The sequence below is a fragment of the Salmo salar genome, chromosome 15, assembly GCF_965601325.2.
Source record: "Salmo salar chromosome 15, fSalSal1, whole genome shotgun sequence".
Classification (NCBI taxonomy): Eukaryota; Metazoa; Chordata; class Actinopteri; order Salmoniformes; family Salmonidae; genus Salmo; species Salmo salar.
The window spans coordinates 45476349-45504068 of NC_138305.1; the positions used below are offsets into that span (position 1 = coordinate 45476349).

The 27720-nt window shown below is 45.2% G+C and overlaps 1 pseudogene; it reads left to right on the forward strand.

The window, feature by feature from the left end:
* The first annotated feature begins 559 nt into the window (after window positions 1-559).
* On the forward strand, window positions 560-24767 carry LOC106571546 (mitochondrial inner membrane protein Mpv17-like; annotated as a pseudogene).
* Window positions 24768-27720: the final 2953 nt, after the last annotated feature.

The following is a 27720-nucleotide window of genomic DNA, read 5'->3' on the forward strand; positions in this document are numbered from 1 at the left end:
CACTGGTTAACTTAGCAAATAGGAAAATCGGGTTATTTCATGTTCAAAGAAACAGTGTGCGTGTGCAGGAGTTGTCACTTCATATTGGTGGCATCTTGAAGAAGTAGGGTTTGCTTCGTTTGCACCGCCTGAGGGCGACATATTCCATCGATCTGATCCTAGCTTCATTGTGGAAGTGACGTTGTTACAGTCGTGATGATCATCTGTGTATGTCAATTGGATCTGTAAAGGAGGCATGTAGCAATGTGTTCTACTGTATCACGTTTATCGAATTCGAATTAAAAAAATCTTCAAGTTATTGAATTGGAATTAGACAGTATAGCTAGACTGTCTGAACAGTGGCATGGTCAGCCTGAGGGAATTGAAATTTGTGGAATTGTTGGGGATAATATTGAATTATTCGAACATACCTAACATTAGAATAGAGAAGAATTTAATTATCTGAATTCAAAGACTGACCTGGAATTTCATTTGGATTAAATGGAATTTACAGGGAGAGGGAATTGATTTAGGCTTGAATTTGTGGAATTAACTCCAACCCTGCTGCAGAAAGCAGAGAATGGTGGGCCTGTGGAGATCCTACCAGGCTCTGATGACCAGGCATCCATGGACTGTCCAGATAATCACAGCCAGTAAAAAAACACCAATGATGTATACAAACCCTGGATTGCTGATATGTTTTGGCCAATGAGAGGCTTTGAAGCCACTGGTCGGCCATATTGGCACTCCTCAGAACAACAGTCCTTCATAGGAATGAATGGAATTATACAGTATTTCATTTAGATGTTTCAAGATCAAAATGTATTTAAGTTTTTTTGTTGTAGTGGGGAGAGTAACATAACTTTCTAAAAATTACACTTTAAGGAAATATATATATATGTGTGTGTGTGTGTGTGTGTGTGTGTGTGTGTGTGTGTGTATATATATATTATATATATATATATGTGTGTGTGTGTGTGTGTGTGTATATATATATATATATATATATATATATATGTGTGTGTATATATATATATATGTGTGTGTATATATATATATATATGTGTGTATATATATGTGTATGTATGTGTGTGTATATATATATATATATATATATGTGTGTGTGTTTCGCTTGCTTAATATAAATTAAAAGTATGCATTAAGGGCTCTGTAATAGAATAAATGTGGCCAAAAAAAGATATAGTATTAGTAAATGCTTTTCTGTAGCTTCCAAAATATTTTTACACTGGTGGTGGAGTGGCAAGATGGAGACTCATCTAGTGTGTGTGTGTGTGTATGTGTATGTATATGTATGTGTGTGTGTGTGTATATATATATATATATATATATATATATATATATAATTTTAAAATACCCACTTCACTAGGCTACACTACAGTAACTACACTATGTCCATTATGCTCCTCTACAGCAAAGCCCCTGGCAAGAGTCCCAGAAATTACCTCAAAAAGAGACGGAGACAATTTACCCCAGCATTTTCTCTGAGGCTTTCACCTGACCAGCTTAAACTTTTACAGGTCAAATCAATCAGACATTTTCTGTCCAAATGTTTACAAATGCAACCCCGTATTCCATGGCTCACGGATGAGAGCTGCAGTCTGAATGGGGTTGTTCAATTTGTGCTGTACCTTAAAATGGAACCCTATCTGTGTTTTGTAAATATTTGATATATTTGCTGTTGATTCAGTGACAGTGTTGCTTGTGGTGGCAAACATGTTTGTTTTTGACACGTACCCTTATGAAAAAGATTGCAGTCAGAGTGCAGTATAACTATAGTTAGAGTATAGTTATACTGCAGTATGCTCTAAATAATAATTTAGCAGTAATTTAGCTGTGTAACTGCAGTTAGAGTGCAGTATAACTGCAGTTATTCTGCATTTACTGTGTCTCTTTTACTGCAGTTTCAAAACAGCATTTTTTGGTAAGGGTAGCATTCATCAGAAGAGGAAGCACTGACAACTCAGGGTATCCAGGTAAATATTACTTAATTGATCTTCTGCTGAAGTTTTTCTTTTCATAAAGGTGTGGACATTTCCTTGGCGACTTAGGCAAACCATAATGTTGTCCTTTTATGCAGTTTTATTATGTAGGTTACTCTTGTAGAATAGAGGTGTTTTTCCTATGATGCTGATGTGACTCATTAACCAACATGTACATGCCCACACGGTCTGTTTTGTCCGTTAACCAACACAAGATGGCAATGAAGAAGTATTTTCGCTACACGGTCTTTACTACCCTCACTAGCTGACAGGTCATTAGGCGATTAATATGTCAGGGTTAGGTGCCAGCTTTGTTTTGATAGCCAATTAAATTCATTCAATATTTGGTCAGATATTTCACCCTGATTTGATATGAATATTTGTCTGACTCAGTCCTCTCTATAACCTGTAGTTCAGGGGTAGCTAGTGCTGAGAAGTTAAGGGATTTTTTTATTTTATTATTATTTTTAAACTTCTTTTACCGATGTCTGTTCAATTATTTGAATTCCATTTTGTCCGTTTTTTTCTGTGAGCTCAATGTGCACATTGTACTGCTTCTCAAGCGATAAATCAGATCCTACCTGAACTGTGTGATGTAGTAGGGATTTGTAGTTTTCAACAGGCCAATATTCTACATTGTTTAGCGCATAATTAACTACAATAACCACAATTCATTGCGCATCTACTTTTCCGGTCTGTGTTTCTTTTACGCCTGCTATGGAGAATGTGCGATTGTGAGGGGATAGCAGATGTTGCTTTGGGAGGTAGCTCTACCTGAAAATACATGATCAAAAGTGATCGATTGTTGGTATTCAGCAGTCAAAAGGATGCCTTATTTACTTTGAAGAACTACAAAATGGGGATTTTGTCAGACAACATAGGCAGCAGCTCTATAGAGATGAGATGACTTGGAATTAAATAATAAAGTTATCAAATAAAACAAATGTAACATACACAACAACTGAAATATTTTATTAAAGTAATGTGAATAAATTATGTTTAATAAGTGATACGCAGTAATGGGCAGTCACTACCATCATGGGAATTTTATTTTTATTATTTTTTAATATAAACGAACCGACCTCAAAAAGCACTAATCCCTCAACACTAGGGGTAGCCGAAGTCTATATTGTCATTGACCACGTCAAAAGGCTTTGATATGTTCCCACAGGCAATTACCTGGGTGTTTCTCCTCAGAAGCAAAGCTCTGTCTGTGTGACCAATAACAATGCAAAGAGGAAACGTCAACTGGGTTGTGTAACCTTTACTTAACTAGGCAAGTCAGTTAAGAACAAATTCTTATTTACAATGACGGCCTAAACCGGCCAAACCTGGACGATGCTGGGCCAATTGTGTGCCACCCTATGGGGTGTGGGTTAAAGGGTTGCAGGCAGTTTAGACATTTATGTAATCAAGATGTCTGACTTGAGTGACTCATCTTTGTTTTCAATGGGAAGAGAGATGGGAGCCACTGCCGTTTGTATGTACTGTAATGCACAGGAGACATTCAGAAGACAGAGAGAGGGCACCAGATAAGGATATAACGAGTGTGTGTGAATGTGTGTGTGTTCAAATGAATGTCTGCTCTGAAAAGGCAGAGACACTGCAATCACACCTAAACTTTACTGACCTCTGTTTGGCTTAGCTCCAGGTCTGCTTACCTAGCCTGTATGATACATGGAATTCAGTACCTGGCATCAGTCAGTCAATGGAAGGATGGATGAATTAACAAATAACGAACAAACAACGGAATGAGAAAAGGGAGATATCACGACACCCGTGAGCCACGGTAGCAGTAGCTGATTCCCAAAGTCAAGTTGTGAGTATGAATCTTAAGAAGTACTCCTCTTCCCCTCCTACATGGGTGAGACAGGTCAGGCTGGGCTGGCTTCATCAGCTAAATACCTCTGAGGGCTCAGTGGGTCCACTCCCTCCCCAGTGGATCAACCATCAGGCCCCAGGGGGAACGCCTGCCAACTCTTCCCCGGATCACTTCACTTAGCCTGGGCCACGTCAATCACCATCTACCCCATTAGCCTCCAGAGGCCCTGGCTCTCCCTCAAGGACGGGCCCTGGAACCGTCGCCAGCCAGCCGCCAAGCTAGCTGGTGCTGACATCAGCACTCTCACTTAGGCAGGGGAGAAGAAGCTTGTTACCACCTCTTGACTAGCTACCATGCTTTGCCTCATTGGGCATCAGATGGATGCTAAATCTAGATAGGGTATTAAAGTTTGGAGGAAATATGTTTTTTTAGTTTTTTTCACCTTCCTTTTGTGTTTTATCACTGAACACATACTGTAGGACCTTACAAAAGAGAAATGGTAAATGTAAGTGTCGACCTAGGGGCTGACTGTGTTTAAGGATGAGCTCATATACTGTAGCTAAGCCCCGGGATTCTCAAGATTTATGCTTAGTTTGTTCTGTTCTTAAAGGGACAGTTATTACAAATAAAGATTTGCCATTTTTTTGTATTTATTGAACCTTTATTTAACTAGACATGTCAGTTACGAACAAATTCTTATTTATAATGACAGTCTACCAAAAGGCAAAAGGCCTCCTGCTGGGACGGGGGCTGGGATAAAAAAAAAAGATATACACTACCGTTCAAAAGTTTGGGGTCACTTAGAACAGTAAAGAGGCGACTCCGGGATGCTGGCCTTCTGGGCAGAGTTGCAAAGAAAAATACATATCTCAGACTGGCCAATAAGAAGAAAAGATTAAGGTGGGAAAAAAAACACAGACACTGGACAGAGGAACTCTGCCTAGAAGGCCAATATTCCGGAGTCGCCTCTTCACTGTTGACGTTGAGACTGGTGTTTTGCGGGTACTATTTAATGAAGCTGCCAGTTAAGGACTTGTGAGGCGTCTGTTTCTCAAACTAGACACTAATGTACTTGTCCTCTTGCTCAGTTGCGCCGCGAGGCCTCACGCTCCTCTTTCTATTCTGGTTAGAGCCAGTTTGCGCTGTTCTGTGAAGGGAGTAGTACACAGCGTTGTACAAGATCTATAGTTTCTTGGCAATTTCTCGCATTGAATAGCTTTCATTTCTCAGAACAAGAATAGACTGACGAGTTTCAGAAGAAAGTTATTTGTTTCTGGCCATTTTGAGCCTGTAATCGAACCCACAGATGCTGATGCTCCTGATACTCAACTAGTCTAAAGAAGCCAGTTTTATTTCTTCTTTAATCAGAACAACAGTTTTGAGCTATGCTAACATAATTGCAAAAGGGTTTTCTACTGATCAATTAGCCTTTTGAAATGATAAACTTAGATTAGCTATCACAACGTGCCATTGGAACACAGGAGTGATGGTTGCTGATAATGTGCCTCTGTATGCCTATGTAGATATTCCATAAAAAATCTTCTGTTTCCGGCTACAGTAGTCATTTACAACATTAACAATTTCTACACTGTATTTCTGATCAATTTGATGTTATTTTAAAGGACAAAACATTTGCTTTTCTTTCAAAAACAAGGAAATGGCAAAGTAACCCCAAACTTTTGAACGGTAGTGTATATAGGGCAAAACACACATCACGACAAGAGACACCACAACACTACATAAAGAGAGACCTAAGACAACAACATAGCATGGAAGCAACACATGACAACACAGCATGGAAGCAACACAACATGACAACAACATGGTAGCAACACAACATTGCAGCAGCACAACATGGTAGCAGCACAAAACATGGTACAAACATTATTGGGCACAGACAACAGCACAAAGGGCAAGAAGGTAGAGACAACAATACATCACACAAGCAGCCACAACTGTCAGTAAGAGTGTCCATGATTGAGTCCTGGAATGAAGAGATGGAGATAAAACTGTCTAGTTTGAGTGTTTTTTGCAGCTCATTCCAGTCGCTAGCTGCAACAAACTGAAAAGAGGAGCGACCCAGGGATGTGTGTGCTTTGGGGACCTTTAACAGAATGTGACTGGCAAAACGGGTGTTGTATTGGAGGATGAGGGCTGCAGTAGGTATCTGAGATAGGGGGGAGTGAGGCCTAAGAGGGTTTTCTAAATAAGCATCAACCAGTGGGTCTTGCGACGGGTATACAGAGATTACCAGTTTACAGAGGAGTATAGAGTGCAGTAATGTGTCCTATAAGGAGCATTGGTGGCAAATCTGATGGCCAAATGGTAAAGAACATGTAGCCGCCCGAGAGCACCTGCCGATCTATAAATTACATCTCCGTAATCTAGCATGGGTAGGATGGTCATCTGAATCAGGGTTAGTTTGGCAGCTGGGGTGAAAGAGGAGCGATTATAATAGAGGAAACCACATCTAGATTTAACCTTAGCCTGCCGCTTTGATATGTAAGGAGAGAAGGACAGTGTACCGTCTAGCCATACTCCCAAGTACTTGTATGAGGTGACTACCTCAAGCTCTAAACCCTCAGAGGTAGTAATCACACCAGTGCGGAGGGGCGTTCTTCTTACCAAACCACATGACCTTTGTTTTGGAGGTGTTCAGAAAAGGTTAAGGGCAGAGAAAGCTTGTTAGACACTAAAAAAGTTTGTTATAGAGAGTATAAGATTGTATCATCAGCATATAAATGGACGAGAGAGCTTCCTACTGCCTGAGCTATGTTGTTGATGTAAATTGAGAAGAGCGTGGGGCCTAGGATCGAGTCCTGGGGTACTCCATGGTGATAGGCAGTGGCTGAGACAGCAGATGTTCTGACTTTATACACAGCCTTCTTTGAGAGAGGTAGTTAGCAAACCAGGCCAAAGACCCCTCAGAGACACCAATACTCCTTAGCCGGCCCACAAGAATGGAATGGTCTACCATATCAAAAGCTTTGGCCAAGTCAATAAAATAAAACTAGACCAGTAACAGTTAGGGTAAGCTTGATCTCCCCCTTTAAATAAAGGACAAACCGTGGTTGCCTTCCAAGCAATGGGAACCTCCCCAGAAAGGAGAGACAGGTTAAAAAGGTCAGAGATTGGCTTGGCAATGATAGGGGCAGCAACCTTAAAGAAGAAAGGGTCTAAATCATCTGACCCAGGTGTTTTTTTGGGGTCAAGTTTAAGTAGCTCCTTTAGCACCTCGGACTCAGTGACCACCTGCAGGGAGAAACTTTGTAGCGGGGCAGGGGAAAAAGATGGACGAGCATCGGGGCTAGTCACATTAGAAGGGGTGAGACATGGATACAACGAAGGACAGGCACCACTCAGATAGATATAGGTTCATCTGACTTTTAAGTAGTTTGTGTGTGTGTGCTTGCCTTATGTCTCATAATACTGTTAAAGATTAGTTGTAGAGGCTCCAGTAAAAGCACATGAAAGGTTCAACTCTCTTCCCAGATGTTTTTGCCGGATCGAACTGCCTTTATTAGTTCTACCCTGACATTTTAAGAAAAGGTTAGATCACTGAAAACGGGCTCCTCTGCCTGTCAAAGCAATATTATTAAGGCCCAATGTTCTTTTTAAAACATTATTTGGGTGTGGGAGGTAGAGTCTGCCCTGTCAGGTCTGAGTTGACTTCAATTGAAGTTCCCTGCTCAGTGTGCCACACAGGAGCACCATAACACCTCATCCTCCTATATTTGGACCTGAAGGTCCGTAGGCTGGAGCTCCACCATGGCCTCATTCCAAACCAATCTACCCCGATTTCACAACTCCCTCCCTGCAGATCTGAGTGCATAGGGTCCACCGGGTTTTCTCCATGGTTTGATAGGGTGGGGTTTGCAATCAGGCCAAGCTTTTCTCTAATGAGTGTGTCCCCTGTCCATCCATTTCCCACTGAAGTTGTGTCCATTTGTCTCTCTGTCCCTCCCCAGTGTGTGTCCCTCCATTCATTTTCTCCCAAAAGAGGTGAGGGCCATCTGCCCAAGGCCAGTCAAGTTCACACCGGCCAGAAAAAATTGTTTGAGTTAAACCAGGGCCGTTCTCTCTTTTCACACCTTAGCCCCCGCCACGCAGCATCATATTATCACTATGACCAGCCAGGCTAAAAACAGAAGCACCCTAATTCTGTAGCTCTGCCATCAGTTGTTGGGTGAGCTGTCAGTGTCTCAGCCATGGTCTCCACTCTGTCATGCATCTCTACCACATAGCCTGGTCATCCACCATCTCTACCTCATAGCCTGGTCATCCTCCATCTCTACCACATAGCCTGGTCATCCTCCATCTCTACCTCATAGCCTGGTCATCCTCCATCTCTACCTCATAGCCTGGTCATCCTCCATCTCTACCACATAGCCTGGTCGTCCTGCATCTCTACCACATAGCCTGGTCATCCTGCATCTCTACCACCAAGCCTGGTCGTCCTGCATCTCTACCACATAGCCTGGTCATCCTGCATCTCTACCACATAGCCTGGTCATCCTGCATCTCTACCCCATAGCCTGGTCATCCTGCATCTCTACCACCAAGCCTGGTCATCCTGCATCTCTACCACCAAGCCTGGTCGTCCTGCATCTCTACCACATAGCCTGGTCATCCTGCATCTCTACCACATAGCCTGGTCGTCCTGCATCTCTACCACATAGCCTGGTCATCCTGCATCTCTACCACATAGCCTGGGCATCCTGCATCTCTACCACATAGCCTGGGCATCCTGCATCTCTACCACCAAGCCTGGTCGTCCTGTATCTTTACGACCTAGCTTGGTCGTCCTGCATCTCTACCACCTAGCCTGGTCATCCCACATCTCTACCACCTAGCCTGGTCGTCCCGCATCTCTACCACCTAGCCTGGTTGTCCTACATCTCTACCACCAAGCTTGGTCGTCCTGCATCTCTACCACATAGCCTGGTCGTCCTGCATCTCTACCACATAGCCTGGTCATCCTGCATCTCTACCACCTAGCTTGGTCGTCCTGCATCTCTACCAGCTAGCCTGGTCGTCCTGCATCTCTACCACCTAGCTTGGTCGTCCTGCATCTCTACCACCTAGCTTGGTCGTCCTGCATCTTTACCACCTAGCTTGGTCGTCCTGCATCTCTACCACCTAGCCTGGTTGTCCTGCATCTCTACCACCTAGCCTGGTTGTCCTACATCTCTACCACATAGCCTGGTCGTCCTGCATCTCTACCAGCTAGCAGGGTCGTCCTGCATCTCTACCAGCTAGCAGGGTCGTCCTGTATCTCTACCACCTACAGTGTCACCCCGCATCTTGAACAGAATGCTAACACCTTGACTGGTCACGTCACTCTGACCTTCACACAGGCCATTCCCTGGACCAGTAGAGGGGTGAGGGAAAGCAGAGAGGCAAAGGGGGCGAGACTAGTGAGAGTATCTGTTTTAGAGTTTGGAGCTCCCTAGAGACAGTGACCCGTGATCTAAGCTCCCATCTCTCCCTCTCTGTAGGGAACAAGAATCACTCTCTCCATGGTGTCTCTCATCAGAATTTCTGCCCCATTGTTCACAGAGAGGGCTTCTCAGCTCTATTCTTCTTGACAGGTAGCAGCAGTCTACCACACACTCACACACTCTCTCTCTCTTACACACACACACACTCTCTCACACTCACACACAAACTCTATCTCTCACTCATTCAAACACACATACTACTCTCCCTCCTTTATCTTGGACTCTGCCAAAAGTTGTTTACAAGAATCCCCAATTTCCTTTGACATGAGCCACCATGAAAGCCACCTTTTCCCCAGGTGCATAGCCTGTCTCTCTAGTGGTGTATCTGTATGGCTGTTCATTAACTGCTGTGTGATAAATGGCATTTATCTGACTCCAGACCTGCCGGTGAGAGTGTCACAGAGAGGAATGCTTTGATCCTGAAATGGGCTTGTGTTTATATTTAACGAGATAATTACTTACTTTTGTTCACACAGAGAGAACTCGTTTGAGTTGCTTTGTCCCTTTTCATGATGTCAACAAAGGCAGAACATATTGATCTCTGCCTGTAGATTTCTAGCCAGCAACATTGTGGAGAGAGAGTCATCCTTTTCAGCTTAATTTAGAACAAGTTTGGAGTCACCGTTTTCACAACTCTGTCAAAAATGGAAACACACCCCGCAAAGAAACCACACTATTTAGCCTGGAAACACTTTCAGCTGTTGCCTGTATAATTTACATGTCAATGGGTTTCTCTTCATCATCAATCAATCTCACTCAGTCATATTCATCAATGCATCTCCTAAATCAGATGTTTGCATCCTCTGCTGTAGATTTCCCATACAAGTCGATCTCCGCAGAGACACGTGAGGCTGTTTTTTGATTACGCACATATAAATAATGCATGTGTATGTTTGTCCCCCCTCCTGTCTGGGGTTGAGGCGAGGTGATCAATGCCCCCAGGCCCAGCCTCTGGGCAGCGGAAGGAAACCCGTGACATTTCCAACACATTGGTGGAGACTGCTCCGTCAACCAGATTGGCACTCCCTGTGTGTGTTAACAGGAGAGCACACACACACACCGTACACACACATACACACAGGACACTGTGATGTCCCACTGAGGCCTTTCTGGTAATGAAATCAGTTTCCATCAGTCGCTGTGGCCAGTGTCCATAGACTCCTCTCTCTTGTGCACGCTCTCTCTCTCTCTAATTGATAAATGACACTGTACTCTTGAAGCCTTTCAGTCTCTCTACCAGCTCTCTCTCCCTCCCTCCCCTCTCTCCCTCCCCTCTCTCTCTCCCTGCCCCCCCCCCCCCCCCCCCCCCCCCTTTCTCTCTCTTTCTAGTGAGGAGGTATTTACAGAGCATAGAGCTACTGAATGGTTTGACCTATCCTGTGTGACCGGGGCATGCACACTTCCAGTCAGTCAGTGTGTCAGTCATCCAAGACAATGACCTACAGTACTGTACCAGTGTGTTTTAGGATGACTCGGTCAGAACCTTGGGGATGAGTCCAGAGGAGAAAGGTTCAGTGTTTTGTTTTATTACTTGCGACTCTAAATCATGATAATCAGCCCTGGCTAAATCACCTCAATGGATTTGGAGTGATTATACATTTTTAAGATACACATCAGTTAAGTCACACATCTCTTGTGTTGTGAATGTCTAGGCTAATTGGATCTGAGTGCTTTTATAGAATGCATCTATATTAGTGGCTGTATTGGTTACATTGGCTTAGTGCCTCTATCTAATGATATTAGCATATTGGTGACAACTAGGGTTGCAAAAATCCTGTAACTATTCAAAAATTCCCAGGTTTTCCAGAATTCCTGGTTGGAGGATGCCTCTTTTTCCCGCTTATTCCCCTGATTCCAAGAATGTTAAAACCAAAATTTCTGAGAAACTTGGGAATTTTGAGTAAGTTGCTGGAATGTTTTATCTTATTGACAAATCATTTAAACCGTGAGACACTTGTTCACATGAATCTACAGAGTGTCACAAAGATATCAGTAATACAATGTACTACAACTGTGTAACATCTTAGCAAGGAGTGGACATGTGTAGAATAGGACAAATGCCCAGTCAACCATTCAAATCAAATCAAATGTATTTATATAGCCCTTCTTACATCAGCTGATATCTCAAAGTGCTGTACAGAAACCCAGCCTACAACCCCAAACAGCAAGCAATGCAGATGTAGAAGCACGGTGGCTAGGAAAAACTCCCTAGAAAGGCCAAAACCTAGGAAGAAACCTAGAGAGGAACCAGGCTATGAGGGGTGGCCAGTCCTCTTCTGGCTGTGCCGGGTGGAGATTATAACAGCACATGGCCAAGATGTTCAAATGTTCATAAATGACCAGCATGGTCAAATAATAATAATCATAGTAGTTGTCGAGGGTGCAACAAGTCAGTAACACAAGAGTAAGTGTCAGTTGGCTTTTTCATTGCCGATCTTTGAGAGTATCTCTACCGCTCCTGCTGTCTCTAGAGAGTTGAAAACAGCAGGTCTGGGACAGGTAGCACGTCCGGTGAACAGGTCAGGGTTCCAGCAGGTCGGGGACAGCAGGTCTGGGACAGGTAGCACGTCCGGTGAACAGGTCAGGGTTCCATAGCTGCAGGCAGAACAGTTAGAACTGGAGCAGCAGCACGGCCAGGTGAACTGGGGACAGCAAGGAGTCATCAAGCCAGGTAGTCCTGAGGCATGGTCCTAGGGCTCAGGTCCTCCGAGAGAGAGAAAGAAAGAAAGAATTAGAGAGAGCATATTTAAACTCACACAGGACACCGGAAAAGACAAGAGAAATACCCCAGATGTGACAGACTGACCCTAGCCCCCCGACACATAAACTACTGCAGCATAAATACTGGAGGCTGAGACAGGAGGGGTCAGGAGACACTGTGGCCCCATCCGATGAAACCCCCGGACAGGGCCAAACAGGTAGGATATAACCCAACCCACTTTGCCAAAGCACAGCCCCCACACTACTGGAGGGATATCTCCAACCACCAACATACCATCCCGGGACAAGGCCGAGTACAGCCCACAAAGATCTCCGCCACGGCACAACCCAAGGGGGGGCGCCAACCCAGACAGGAAGACCACGTCAGTGACTCAACACACTCAAGTGACGCACCCCTCCCAGGGACGGCATGGAAGAACACCAGTAAGCCAGTGACTCAGCCCCTGTAATAGGGGTAGAGGCAGAGAATCCCAGTGGAAGAGGGGAAACCGGCCAGGCAGAGACAGCAAGGGCGGTTCGTTGCTCCAGCCTTTCCGTTCACCTTCACACCCCTGGGCCAGACTACACTTAATCATAGGACCTACTGAAGAGATGTGTCTTCAGTAAAGACTTAAAGTAAAGGTTGAGACAGTCTGCGTCTCTCACATGGGTAGGCAGACTATTCCATAAAAATGGAGCTCTATAGGAGAAAGCCCTGCCTCCAGCTGTTTGCTTAGAAATTCTAGGAACAATTAGGAGGCCCGCGTCTTGTGACCGTAGCGTACGTGTAGGTATGTATGGCAGGACCAAATCGGAAAGATAGGTAGGAGCAAGCCCATGTAATGCTTTGTAGGTTAGCAGTAAAACCTTGAAATCAGCCCTTGCCTTAACAGGAAGCCAGTGTAGAGAGGCTAGCACTGGAGTAATATGATAAAAAAATGTGGGTTCTAGTCAGGATTCTAGCAGCCATATTTAGCACTAACTGAAGTTTATTTAGGGTAGTCGGAAAGTAGAGCATTGCAGTAGTCCAACCTAGAAGTAACAAAGGCATGGATTAATTTTTCTGCATCATTTTTGGACAGAAAGTTTCTGATTTTTGCAATGTTACGTAGATGGAAAAAAGCTATCCTTGAAACAGTCTTGATATGTTCTTCAAAAGAGAGATCAGGGTCCAAAGTAACGCCGAGGTCCTTCACAGTTTTATTTGAGACAACTGAACAACCATCCAGATTAATTGTCAGATTCAACAGAAGATCTCTTTGTTTCTTGGGACCTAGAACAAGCATCTCTGTTTTGTCCGAGTTTAAAAGTAGAAAGTTTGCAGCCATCTACTTCCTTATGTCTGAGACACAGGCTTCTAGCGAGGGCAATTTTGGGGCTTCACCATGTTTCATTGAAATGTACAGCTGTGTGTCATCCGCATAGCAGTGAAATTTAACATTATGTTTTCGAATGACATCCCCAAGAGGTAAAATATATAGTGAAAACAATAGTGGTCCTAAAACGGAACCTTGAGGAACACCGAAATTTACAGTTGATTTGTCAGAGGACAAACCATTCACAGAGACAAACTGATATCTTTCCGAAAGATAAGATCTAAACCAGGCCAGAACTTGTCCATGTAGACCAATTTGGGTTTCCAATCTCTCCAAAAGAATGTGGTGATCGATGGTATCAAAAGCAGCACTAAGATCTAGGAGCACGAGGACAGATGCAGAGCCTCGGTCTGACGTCATTAAAAGGTCATTTACTACCTTCACAAGTGCAGTTTCAGTGCTATGATGGGGTCTAAAACCAGACTGAAGCGTTTCGTATACATTGTTTGTCTTCAGGAAGGCAGTGAGTTGCTGTGCAACAGCTTTTTCTACATTTTTTGAGAGGAATGGAAGATTCGATATAGGCCGATAGTTTTTTATAATTTCTGGGTCAAGATTTGGCTTTTTCAAGAGAGGCTTTATTACTGCCACTTTTAGTGAGTTTGGTACACATCCAGTGGATAGAGAGCCGTTTATTATCTTCAACATAGGAGGGCCAAGCACAGAAAGCACAGAAAGCAGCTCTTTCAGTAGTTTAGCTACAGTGTAACTACAGTTTAACTAACCAGTTTATGTAGTGTTTATGAATAGTATATTTTCCTATATGATATTTACAGTTGAAGTCGGAAGTTTACATACACTTAGGTTGGAGTCATTAAAACTAGTTTTTCAACCAATCCACACATTTCTTGTAAACAAACTATAGTTTTGGCAAGTTGGTTAGGACATCTACTTTGTGCATGACACAAGTAATTTTTCCAACAATTGTTTACAGACATATTATTCATCTTATAATTCACTGTAAAATCAAAAGAAATCAGCCAAGAGCTCTGAAAAGAAATGTAGAACTCCTCAAGTCTGGTTCATCCTTAGGAGCAATTTCCAAACGCCTGAAGGTACCATGTTCATCTGTACAAACAATAGTACGCAAGTATAAACACCATGGGACCACGCAGCCGTCATACCGCTCAGGAAGGAGACGCGTTCTGTCTCCTAGAGATGAACGTACTTTGGTGCAAAAACTGCAAATCAATCCCAGAACAACAGCAAAGGACCTTGTGAAGATGCTGAAGAAACAGGTGCAAAAGTATCTATATCCACAGTCAAACGAGTCCTATATCGACATGACCTGAAAGGCCGCTCAGCAAGGAAGAAGTCACTGCTCCAAAACCGCCATAAAAAAGCCAGACTACAGTTTGCAACTGCACATGGGGACAAAGATCGTACTTTTTGGAGAAATGTCCTCTGGTCTGATGAAACAAAAATAGAACCGTTTGGCCATAATGACCATCATTATGTTTGGAGGAAAAAGGGGAGGGGGCTTGCAAGCCGAAGAACACCATCCCAACCGTGAAGCATGGGGGTGACAGCATCATATTGTGGGGGTGCTTTGCTGCAGGAGGGACTGGTGCACTTCACAAAATAGATGGCATCATGAGGAAAGAAAATTATGTGGATATATTGAAGCAACATCTCAAGACATCAGTCAGGAAGTTAAAGCTTGGTCGCAAATGGGTATTCCAAATGGACAATGACCCCAAGCATACTTACAAAGTTGTGGCAAAATGGCTTAAGGACAACAAAGTCAAGGTATTGGAGTGGCCATCACAAAGGCCTGACCTCAATCCCATAGAACATTTGTGGGCAGAACTGAAAGAGTGTGTGCGAGCAAGGAGGCCTACAAACCTGACTCAGTTACACCAGCTCTGTCAGGAGAAATGGGCCAAAATTCACCCAACTTATTGTGGGAAGCTTGTGGAAGGCTACCCGAAACGTTTGACCGAAGTTAAACAGTTTAAAGGCAATGCTACCAAATACTAATTGAGTGTATGTAAACTTCTGACCCACTGGGAATGTGATGAAAGAAATAAAAGCTTAAATAAATCATTCTCTCTACTGTTATTCTGACATTTCACATTCTTAAAATATAGTGGTGATCCTAACTGACCTAAGACAGGGAATTTTTACTAGGATTAAATGTCAGGAATTGTGAAAAACTGAGTTTTAATGTATTTGGCTAAGGTGTATGTAAACTTCTGTCTTCAACTGTATGTATGTCTTACACCCATAGAGATGTATTATAGAATACTGTGTTCTAATTATATTACTATGGGGCCCCCATTAAAACAATCATAACAAGACAAGTGGTGTATGGTGAGTGATTCTTTTTAGGTACAATATGTATAATAATCATCAGTAGTGACATCTGATGTTATCAGTAAAGCAGATGCAGGTGTACAGGGGATTAATGGTGAATGGGGGTTGATGTCTTTGAATGGTCTTCTGCTGCTTTTTCTCTCGTTTGCACCGTTGCAGGTTGGCATGTGTCTAAGCACATGCCCGCTGTGCGCTGGCACAGAGCGTCAGATGACCACATCTCAATGATCTTCCTGTTACTCTCTCTTTCTCCACCCCTTCTCTCTCACTTCCTCTAACCTCTCCCTCCCTCTTTTCTCTTCCTCTTTCTCCTCCGGGCACGCTGGTGGGGGTGGGTGATGTCATCTCCCAGCAGGTGCTTGAGAGGCGGGGTTTAGCCAATCACAACGTGACACGGACTGCCAAGATGATGAGCATCGGATTCTTCTTCGTCGTGAGTCCTCCTTCCTCGTGCTTCCTGTCTTTTATCTCACTGTCTCACCTCAAATGACTGGTTAGTGTCAGTGTATCAGTCTTTACCACACATGCACATTGGGTTGCTCTCTCTCACACACAAGGGAGAGGAGGTTTTTAGGGAGGGTTCATGTGCTGTCACAAACACTCCATCGGCCAGCTGTTAAAGGGAAACAGCTCTGCGACTGTGCGTCAATAGCAGCCACAAGTAGGTATGAGTAGGTCTCTGAAGGAGTGAGAGAACAGCTGGGCAGCGTGGGCTGGCCACCCAAGGCCAGGCCACAGCACCAAGACTCCTGGACATGCCACACACAGATGTTCCCTCTGACACACTCCTTCTCACAGACTCTGTGAGATGCCTTTGGCAGTGGCACTCTACAGAGAGCTGAGAAACTCTGTTGTCGTGACTCACCACAGTGTGCGCGTGTGTGTGTGTTTGTATGTGGCCATCAGCCCAGTCACGGACCACCCTCTGTGTGACATCACTGGACAGAGCTGGGAGAGTGAGTGCAGAGCGTCACCTAGAAATATAATGTTTTTGTTACATAGGCAAAGATTATTTATAATTGTGATCTTCTTATGTTCATTCATTGAATATTCTATTGTTTTTTGTTCAGTGCCACTGAGAGGAGACCAACACTGTCTACACAGTTATGTAAAAGTAAAGCTCTAACACAAGATGACTTACAGATCTGAAAGAGGTGCTGTGGTTGACTATGTTGTCTCACATATTTGTTTCTAGAATTTTCCGAAAGCAATACAAATTTTCATTATTATTTCCTGCTGTTACCCAAACAGTTTTTTTATGATGAATCTGTGTGAAGGATCCTGATGGTCCTGTTTTCAACCCCAGGGCCCTGTATTAGGTGGATGGTACAAGGTTCTGGACAAGCTGGTCACTGGGGGGACCTAAAGTGCCACCATGAATAAAATGCTTGTCACTAAGATGAGAGGGGCATCTGGGTGGCTGCATTTTATATGTTCATTTTCAATAAAAAACTAAAACAACTTCAGTACCACCAGCCATTTGACATGAATAGATAAATTAACATGGTTTATATTACTTAAGCTAAATTCTCTCTCTGGTCATTATCCCTTGCATGACTCTACTTACAAACCAAAATAACAACAAACATTCTAAATATGAATGGACCCCAGGTGAAGGTGCCCTCAGAAGTGCCTGTCATTGTGGTGCCAGCCAGAGCTGAGTGAATAGGTGTAACACACATCAGAGAAATCTATTTCTGCCTGTTCCCACGTTTCCCCTGGAGGGTAAAGCCCCTCTCAGCGCGTGTCAACTAATCCTTGCATTGACAGGTGGGGAACAAGGCCTGCTTGTATAATACGCCGCTAACATGATTTGGGGTCTGTGAATGCACAGGAAGAGAGAGGACAATGAGAGGCGAGCGCAGCATGGCCCTCTCCTGGAGGAGGGATTAGTGTACACTCTGAAGGATGCATGCTCTCCTTTCACAGCATTGCTATTTTCACACACAACTTCCACAAAACAGGGATTCCAGGGCTAAAGTTAGATCTTAAAGACCCATTTCTGTTTCAATGTCCTGTCAATGTTACCATATATAACACACTGTGGAGGGAGGGGGAGTTGATGCTGGTGGTCCCTGTCTAAATGAAGTTCATTAGTAGTTGTACGTCAGGTGGTGAAATTGGCCAAAGCTTTACCTGGGGAGTCCTAACCACAGTGATGAATCTCCCTTTATTACAGTGACTGAGCTGTAAAGCTGGTTCATGTTGAGAAACAGGATCTTCCCAGACTTAGATGATTTTCAGTGATCTGAAAGAAGGGTAAGATTACCACAGTTGGTACGAGCAGCCCCGGTCTGTATAAAGCAAATGAAATCAAAGTTCCTTTCCGTGTCAATCAATGTCTGAGTTGTCAACGTCTATCTAATCCTCCTTTTTTCTTCTGAACATTTGTGTCACTCATCCCAGTTGGTTAGTGTGATGAAACTTTCATAGAGGCTTTTTATGGCTGCCCACATTGGTCTGTAAACTACAATAGCAGGGTTAGCTGGCAGGGTTTTACGAGCACGTCAAAGAAATTAAAAGGAATATCTCCCTCTCTGAATTATACAACAGCTCATAGTGGGGTCCTCAAGTTTGCTAATAACATAATTGCTCAAAGCATAGGTTATACAATTAAGACATTGGACTCCCGAGTGGCGCAGCGGTCTAAGGCACTGCATCTCAGGGCTAGAGGCGTCACTACAGACCCTAGTTAGATTCCAGGCTGTATCACAACCAGCCATGATTGGGAGTCCTGTCGGGCAGCGCACAATTTGCCCGGCGTTGTTAGGGTTTGGCCGGGGTAGGCCGTCATTGTAGATAAGAATTTGTTCTTAACTGACTTGCCTAGTTAAATAAAGGTATAATAAAAATAAATAAATAACTGCTGCCTCAGTGACCATAATGTTGGTGATTTGATCAATGTTGCATCAAATATCAATAAAAATCTACATGGTGAGGGTTTGTGTTTTAGTAATGCCACAGCAACAGGTAAATTGCCATTTTTCCTTCTGTAAATTATACATATTATGACACCATTTGGCTTTTATGTACAACCCTGTAGAGGTAACAACAAGCTACAGGTCCTCTACTTTCAGGGCCCAACTCGACTCATCATAATCACCGCAATTATACAATTGTCTTTTGAAACCTTTTAATAGTGGCCAGTGTGCATCATTATATGTATGCCCCATGCCCATGCAAAAGTAAGCTTACAATTAAAGCCACTGACCGTTTTTCCCACAAATCTTTCAGACACGTCCACATTTATATCAACATGTATATTCACACACACACAAACACACACACAGACGGATAAAACAGTGTTTGTTCTTGTCATGTATCAACAGGTGGGCTTTGCTCCATGCTTTTCCTGGGTGCCTTCCTGTGGATCTCTAGAACTTTGAATGGACTGACTGTGGAGGAGAACGTTGCCAAGCTCAAGAGGGTAAGGCTCATCTCAGCATGACTTTACCCCACAGTTGTCAATTAAACTTACAGTACATTAAACCTCAAAGAATAATATAATAAAAAAACATACAGTACCAGTCAAAAGTTTGGAAACACCTACTCATTCCAGGGTTTTTCTTTATTTTTAAAATGTTCTACCTTGTAGAATAATAGTGAAGACATCAAAACTATGAAATAACACATATGGAATCATGTAATAACCAAAAAAGTGTTAAACAAATGAAAATATATTTTATATTTGAGATTCTTCAAAGTAGCCAACCATTACCTTGATGACAGATTTGCACACTCTTGGCATTCTCGCAACCAGCTTCATGAGGTATGAACTGGAATGCATTTCAATTAACAGGTGTGCCTTATTAAAAGTACATTTGTGGAATTTCTTTCCTCCTTAACGTGTTTGAGCCAATCGGTTGTGTTGGGGCTCCCGAGTGGTGCAGCGGTCTAAGTCACTGCATCTCAGTGCTAGAGGCGTCACTACAGACCCTGGTTCGATTCCAGGCTGTATCACAACTGGCTGTGATTGGGAGTCCCATAGGGTGGCGCACAATTGGCCCAACGTCATCCAGGTTAGGGTTTGGCCGGGGTAGGCAGTCATTGTAAATAAGAATTTGTTCTTAACTGACTTGCCTAGTTAAATAAAGGTTAAATAAAATTAAAGGTAAGGGTGGTATATAGAAGATAGCCCTATTTGGTAAAAGACAGAGTGCATATTATGGCAAGAAGAGCTCATTTAAGAAATTAAGGTCAATCAATCCGGAAAATTTCAATGCGTTTCTTCAAGTGCAGTCGCAAAAACCATCAAGCACTATGATGAAACTGGCTCTCATGAGGACCGCACAGGAAAGGAAGACCCAGAGTTACCTCTGCTACAGAGGATAAGTTCATTAGAGTTACCAGACTCAGAAATTGCAGCCCAAATAAATGCTTCACAGAGTTCAAGTAACAGACACGTCTCAACATCAACTGTTCAGAGGAGACTGAGTGAATCAGGCCTTCATGTTCGAATTGCTGCAAAGAAACCACTACTAAAGGACACCAATAATAACAAGATACTTGCTCGGGCCAAGTAACATGAGCAATGGACATTAGACTGGTGGAAATCTGTCCTTTGGTCTGATGAGTCCAAATTTTAGATTTTTGGTTCCAACCGAAGTGTCTTTGTGAGACGCAGAGTAGGTGAACGGATGATGACCGCATGTGTGGTTCCCACCGTGAAGCATGGAGGAGGAGGTGTGACGGTGCTTTGCTGGTGACATTGTCTGTGATTTATTTAGAATTCAAGGCATACTTAACCAGCATGGCTACCACAGCATTCTGCAGTGATACGCCATCCCATCTGGTTTGCGCATAGTGGGACTATCATTTGTTTTTCAGCAGGACAATAACCCAACACACCTCCAGGCTGTGTAAGGGCTATTTCACCAAGAAGAAGAGTGATGGAGTGCTGCATCAGAAGACCTGGCCTCCACAGTCACCCGACCTCAACCCAATTGAGATGGTTTGGGATGAGTTGGACCGCAGAGTGAAGGAAAAGCAGCGAACAAGTGCTCAGCATATGTGGGAACTCCTTCAAGACTGCTTGGACAAGCATTCCAGGTGAAGCTGGTTGAGAGAATGCCAAGAGTATGCAATGCTGTCATCAAGGAAAGGGGTGGCTACTTTGAAGTATCGCAAATATAAAATATATTTTGATTTGTTTAACACTTTTTTGGTTACTACATGATTCCATATGTGTTATTTCATAGTTTTGATGTCTTCACTATTATTCTACAATGTAGAAAATTGTAACATTTTAATAAAAACCCTTGAATGAGTAGGTGTGTCCAAACCTTTGACTGGTACTGTATATTAAGCCAAAATTACACGCATTTTCATTGTCAGTACACCAAGGTAAAGCCCAATCAATACATCAGACTCCTCACTTGGGAGTTTCTGGTTGAAACTTTAATCATGTACAAATAACAATCCAGTCAACAACCACTCCTCCATCTCTCCCTAGAGTATCTGTCCGTGGCCATTCATAAAATGTGTACTTCTAGTTCATTAATCAGTGATGCTGTGAGGCCGAAGGGTCCCCTGGCCCTAGGATCATTACACTTTTGGAGGTAGCAAGGGAAATATGGAATTAATTTATCACTGAGAGGAGAAAGAATCCCTGGTCTCTCCATTTGAAATGAGTTGGCTGTGGGGTAAACAAGACAAGTGATCCATCCATATTCTATATATTAAACACTTGATTTCAGCCTTTATGGCAATGTTTAAGACTGATGTCAGAAGGAACAATATACAGTATAACTATATTTAACAGCCTTTGTGTTTGAAGCCTCCACAATCATTTCGACCTCAAGGCAACTGAGATGGTTTGGGATGAGTCGGACCGCAGAGTGAAGGAAAAGCAGCCAACAAGTAAGTGCTCAACATATGTGGGAACTCAATCAAGACTGTTGGAAAAGAATTCCAGGTGAAGCTGGTTGAGAGAATGCCAAGAGAGTGCAAAGCTGTCATCAAGGCAAAGGGTGGCTACTTTGAAGAATCAAAGTACTTTATTGGTTACTACATGATTCCATATGTGTTATTTCATAGTTCTACAATGTAGAAAATAGTCAAAATAAAGAAAAACCCTTGAATGAGTAGGTGTGTCCAAACGTTTGACTGGTACTGTATATTAAGCATGAGTCACAAATCCAGATATTATAGAAATGCACACATGCTGATTTTTTGTTATCTTTAAAAATCAACATGTTGTCTTAAGACTAGCCTTGTAGCCAGTACCTCCTGTAGTACCCTCTGTAGTACCCTCTGTAGTACCCCCTGTAGTACCTCCTATAGTACCCCCAGTAGTACCCCCTGTAGTACCCTCTGTAGTACATCCTGTAGTACCTGCTGTAGTACCTCCTGTAATACCTTCTGTAGTACCCCCTGTAGTACCCTCTGTTGTACCTCCTGTAATACCTTCTGTAGTACCCCCTGTAGTACCTTCTGTAGTACCATCCTGTAGTACCCCCTGTAGTACCTCCTATAGTACCCTCTGTAGTACCCTCTGTAGTACCCTCTGTAGTACCCCCTGTAGGCCCCCTTGTAGGTCCTTCTGTAGGACCCTGTAGTACCCCCTGTAGTACCTCCGTTAGGACCCCCTATAGGTCCTTCTGTAGGACCCCTGTAGTACCCCCTGTAGTACCTCCGTTAGGACCCCCTATAGGTCCTTCTGTAGGACCCCTGTAGTACCCCCTGTAGTACCTCCTGTAGTACCCCCTGTAGTACCTCCTGTAGGACCCAAACGGAGCTGAGGCGTCCTGTGGAACTCCTTTCCTCTCCTCCTCTATGTTCTCCAGGAATCTAACAGAGTGACCCCATCTCTGACCCAGTTTAATTAGAAGCTATTTCCTCCCATGGAGGGAAATAATGGAGGGAAGGAGGGTTGAAATAGCGGTGGGTGACTCATGTCTTAGATAAGGGGTGTGTGTGTGTAACAGGGGTGTTCGTCCACCGCTCCCTTCCTCTCGCTCGGCGGACCATAAATTATTTATGCAAGGAAGGCACTTCAGCTAAAATAAGGCCGAAAGGGCAGTCACCGAAATGTCAGAAGAGACAGAAAACAAATGGCAAATGTGCTCATTAGGCAAGACTGTGATGTAAAATATATGTGAGGTGAAAGACAATAACATGACCACACCTCCCTCATCTAAAGCCAGGTGGAACTTGGTCTGGTGCCACAGAACGACGTTACTAGTTTTAATGGACATTAGTGACACGTGAGAATGTTGGCAGACACATGCAGCATCGTCCTCAGCCCTGCTCTTCATTAGCTAGTGGCAGTCCGCTCGCGTGTCAATCACAACACAAGCCCAGCTATGACTTCCCTTCACCTCATTTTATATTGTGGGTCAAGCTTCCCCCCGAGACCACTTGGTTATTCATGTGTCTCATTATAACAATCACTCTGATGCTACAGTGCCTCCCTCCCTCCTTTATGAGAGGATGAATGAGATAGAGACGTGGGGGTCGGAGACGTCCATTTCCAGAGCTGCCATTCTCCTACACATTCCCTCGTTGGTCAGTCACTTCACTCAACGCTGCTAGATGCTGATACTGAAGGTCAAGTCCACACTACCTATTGGGAAAACAAAGATTAGTGCTAACGACTTGTCTGCCTATTAGCGTTTTCATTACGCAACAGTTTGATGCCGTTATGACATTCTCTGTGTCATAATTAAGGGAGAAGATGGTGAGCGCTGGGCAAACTGTTGCATGACCACAGGACTGCAGCCTCGTGAGCTCAAATAAGTTGGTTGTCTCTTCAGCCCTAGACCACGAACAAAAACCGTTGCCCTCCAAAGGAGGACGGATTTTGGTGACGTCATCGTGTGTCTCTGACGTTGTATCCCTGCAGTGTTTTAACCCCAGGTGGCCAACGCCTTGTTTGCTAGAAATTAGAAACTGTTACGCCCCAGAAAATCAACAAAGACAGACAACATTTCTGGGAACATTGGCTTATTTTATACATCCAGTCTTGCCCAATAAAGACATTATTACAAAAAAAAGAATGAAATCCAGCCAATCTTGTTGCCTGTTGACCTTTAGTGAGATGGGCCAGGCTAAGTGAGGGTGCAGGCAGTTCCAGATGTCTGGTTGTTTAATATGCCATGTGATGTAGCAAGACAGGGCACTGACCCACAGTTATTAAATTGAGACTATGGGGTTGAGCTGGTTTTGAGTGTCACCTGTCACTGTCTGTGACTGACTCAGAGGGGGGCCAACGCATACTGTAACCTCTCACAGCCTGAGTGACAGCCCCTACCCTCCTGGTCAGGGTCAGAGGTCAACACAGGTGTGAACTGGAGGTAGACACCCTTGTGAGGGAGGGTTAGTGTCAGAAGTTAGATGTTTCTACCAGAAATTCACCATCGTTCCAACATAAAGATCTCTATGTCTCTTATTCTCTGCAGGACTACATGGATGCTTTGATCTCAAATTACTACCTAAGTTCTCCATGTGGAAAGCTTCACATAACCACTCTATGCTTCATCAATGTGTTCCGCTCTTTTTCAGCTATGGCCTCCAGTCCAGATTGCCAACTTCTATTTCATCCCACTGCACCACAGGTAAGGCCCAGGGATGGTTAGTGACCTCAACGTCATCCTTATGGATTTTCAGTGTAATGTCAATTTATACTCAGAAATATTGATTTATTCATTCAGCTGTGATGCCTGAATGGAACTCTGATGTTAGTACAGAATTCGTGTCTTGCAGATTGGCTGTGGTCCAGATTGTAGCTGTCGCCTGGAATTCCTACTTGTCTTGGAAAGCCAATAATGGATGTTTCAGGTCCTGCCCTACCTCACACATATAGGACTATCAATGAGACTTCCACACCCACAAATCATGTCATAAACTGAATTCAGAAAGCTATGAATCAATCCCACACTAAGATAGTGGTCAGGAACAAATCGTTAACAAACTCTGAAATGCTGCATAGTGGATGATTTTTGTGAAAGTTTCTCACACCTACAGTGCATTTGGAAAGTATTCAGATCCCTTTACTTTTTCCACATTTTGTTACGTTACAGCCTTATTCTAAAATGGATTAAATAAATACAAATTCTCATCAATCCTCACACAATACCTGATCATGACAAAGGGGAAACAGGATTTTAGAAATGTTTGCAAACGTACTAAAAATAAAAACAGAAATACCTTACAGTATATACATAAGTATTCAGACCCTTTTCTATGAGACTCGAAATTGAGCTCAGGTACATCCTGTTTCCATTGATCATCCTTGAGATGTTTCTACAACTTGACTGTAGTCCACTTGTGGTAATTTCAATTGATTGGACATGATTTGGAAAGGCACACACCTGTCTATATAAGGTCCCACAGTTGACAGTGCATGTCAGAGCAAAAACCAAACCATGAGGTCAAAAGAATTGTCCGTAGAGCTCCGAGACAGGATTGTGTCGAGGCACAGATCTGGGGAAGGGTACCAAAATATTGCTGCAGCATTGAATGTCCACAAAAACACAGTGGCCTCCATCATTCTTAAATGGAAGAAGTTTGGAACCACCAAGACTCTTCCCAGAGCTAGCCGCCAGGCCAAATTGAGCAATCGGGGGAGAAGGGCCTTAGTCAAGCCGGTGACCAAGAACCCAATGGTCACTCTGACAGAGCTCTAGAGTTCCTCTGTGGAGATGGGAGAACCTTCCAGAAGGACAACCATCTCTGCAGCACTGCACCAATCAGGCCTTTATGGTAGAGTGGCCAGACGGAAGCCACTCCTCAGTAAAAGGCACATGACAGCCAGCTTGGAGTTTGCCAAAAGGCACCTTGTCACGTCCTGACCAGTAGAGGGTGTAGTTGGGTCAGGACGTGGCAGAGGGAGTGTGTGTGTTTTATTGTTTCATTGATTTTGGCCGTGTGACTTCCAATCAGGCACAGCTGTAGAGGGTTGTGGTTGATTGGGAGTCACACATAAGTTGCCTACGTTTCCTTTGTGTTTCGTGGGTAATTGTTCTTGTCATTGTGGTTGCACCTGACAGGACTGTGTTGGCTGTCAGTTTTGTTGTTTTTGTGAATTGCATAGTGTTCGTGTATTAAATATGACGAACCCTAACTCCGCCGCATTTTGGTCCACTTCTTCCACAGACAGCCGTTACAGAATTACCCACCAAACCAGGACCAAGCGGCGGAAGAGGAAGGAGCAGCAGGAGTACAGCGTGATGGACCAATGGACTTGGGAACAGATCCTGGACGGAGAAGGACCATGGACTCAGGCTGGGGATTATCGCCTCCCGCAGTGGGAGATTGAAGCGGCGAGAGCGGAGAGGCGCTATTACGAGGAGAGAGAGCGCAACGAGCGCGAGAGGCAGCCCCAATAAAAAAAATTTGGGGGGCACACGGGACAGTCGGTGGAGCTGAGGTCGGAACCAGAGCCAGTCGGGATGACATTGGAGGTGAGCGAGGGATATGAGGCAGAGACTGTGACGGGGTTAATGGGGAAATTAGGAGAGAGAGAGATGAGAGAGCTGCTAGTGTGGTGCATAAAGTACGGCATTCGCCCTAATGAGCGTGTCGTGGGATTGATGTCACCTGAGGCAGCTCTCCATACTCGTCCTGAGGTGCGTGCTGGTTGTCTGGTAAAGACTGTGCCTGCGCCCAGAAACAGGCCCCCTGCATGTCTTCCCAGCCCTGCACGTCCTGTGCCTACGCCCAGAACCAGGCCTCCTGCATGTCTTCCCATCCTGGTCAAGCCTGTGTCTCCTCCACGGACCAGTCCTCCAGTGGGTCTCCCTATCCTGGTCAAGCCCGTGCCTCCTCCACGGACCAGTCCTCCAGTGGGTCTCCCTATCCTGGTCAAGCCCGTGTCTCCTCCACGGACCAGTCCTCCAGTGGGTCTCTCCACCCTGGTCCCTCCTGTGCCACCTCCTCAAACCAGGCCTCCAGCGGGTCTTCCCAGACTGGTGAGTCCAGGGCCTGCGCCCAGAGCCAGGCCTCCGTTATGTCTCCCCAGCCTGGTGCATCCTGAGCCGGAACTGCCAGAGTGGCCAGACTGCCCGGAACTGCCAGAGTGGCCAGACTGCCCGGAACTGCCAGAGTGGCCAGACTGCCCGGAACTGCCAGAGGGGCCCTCCTGTCCTCCGGTCCAGCCCAAGTGGCCCTCCTGCCCTCCGGCCCAGCCCGAGTGGCCCTCCTGCCCTCCGGCCCAGCCCGAGTGGCCCTCCTGCCCTCCGGTCCAGCCCGAGTGGCCCTCCTGCCCTCCGGTCCAGCCCGAGTGGCCCTCCTGCCCTCCGGTCCAGCCCGAGTGGCCCTCCTGCCCTCCGGCCCAGCCCGAGTGGCCCTCCTGCCCAGCCCGAGTGGCCCTCCTGCCCTCCGGTCCAGCCCGAGTGGCCCTCCTGCCCTCCGGTCCAGCCCGAGGGGCCCTCCTGCCCTCCGGTCCAGCCCGAGGGGCCCTCCTGCCCTCCGGTCTAGCCCGAGGGGCCCTCCTGCCCTCCGGCCCAGCCCGAGGGGCCCTCCTGCCCTCCGGCCCAGCCCGAGGGGCCCTCCTTCCCTCCGGCCCAGCCCGAGGGGCCCTCCTGCCCCCCGGCCCAGCCCGAGGGGCCCTCCTGCCCTCCGGTCTAGCCCGAGGGGCCCTCCTGCCCTCCGGCCCAGCCCGAGGGGCCCTCCTGCCCTCCGGCCCAGCCCGAGGGGCCCTCCTTCCCTCCGGCCCAGCCCGAGGGGCCCTCCTGCCCCCCGGCCCAGCACGAGGGGCCCTCCTGCCCCCCGGCCCAGCCCGAGGGGCCCTCCTGTCCCCCGGTCCAGCCCGAGTGGTCCGTCTTCCAGGGTCAGCCCGAGTGGCCCGTCTGCCCGGCGCAGCTATCGGTGCCATCAAAGTGGGCAACGCCGAAGGTGGAGCGAGGTCCACGTCCTGCACCTGAGCCACCTCCAGGATAGGTGGGTTGGGGAGGGAGGGTGTAGCACAGTGCCGTCGGTGACGGCAGCCACCCTCCCTTCCCTCCCTTATTGTTTAGGTGTTATTTTTTGTTGGGGTATTGGGGATTTTCTTGTGTTTTCCTTTTTTAGGTGCATCCCGGGGTCTG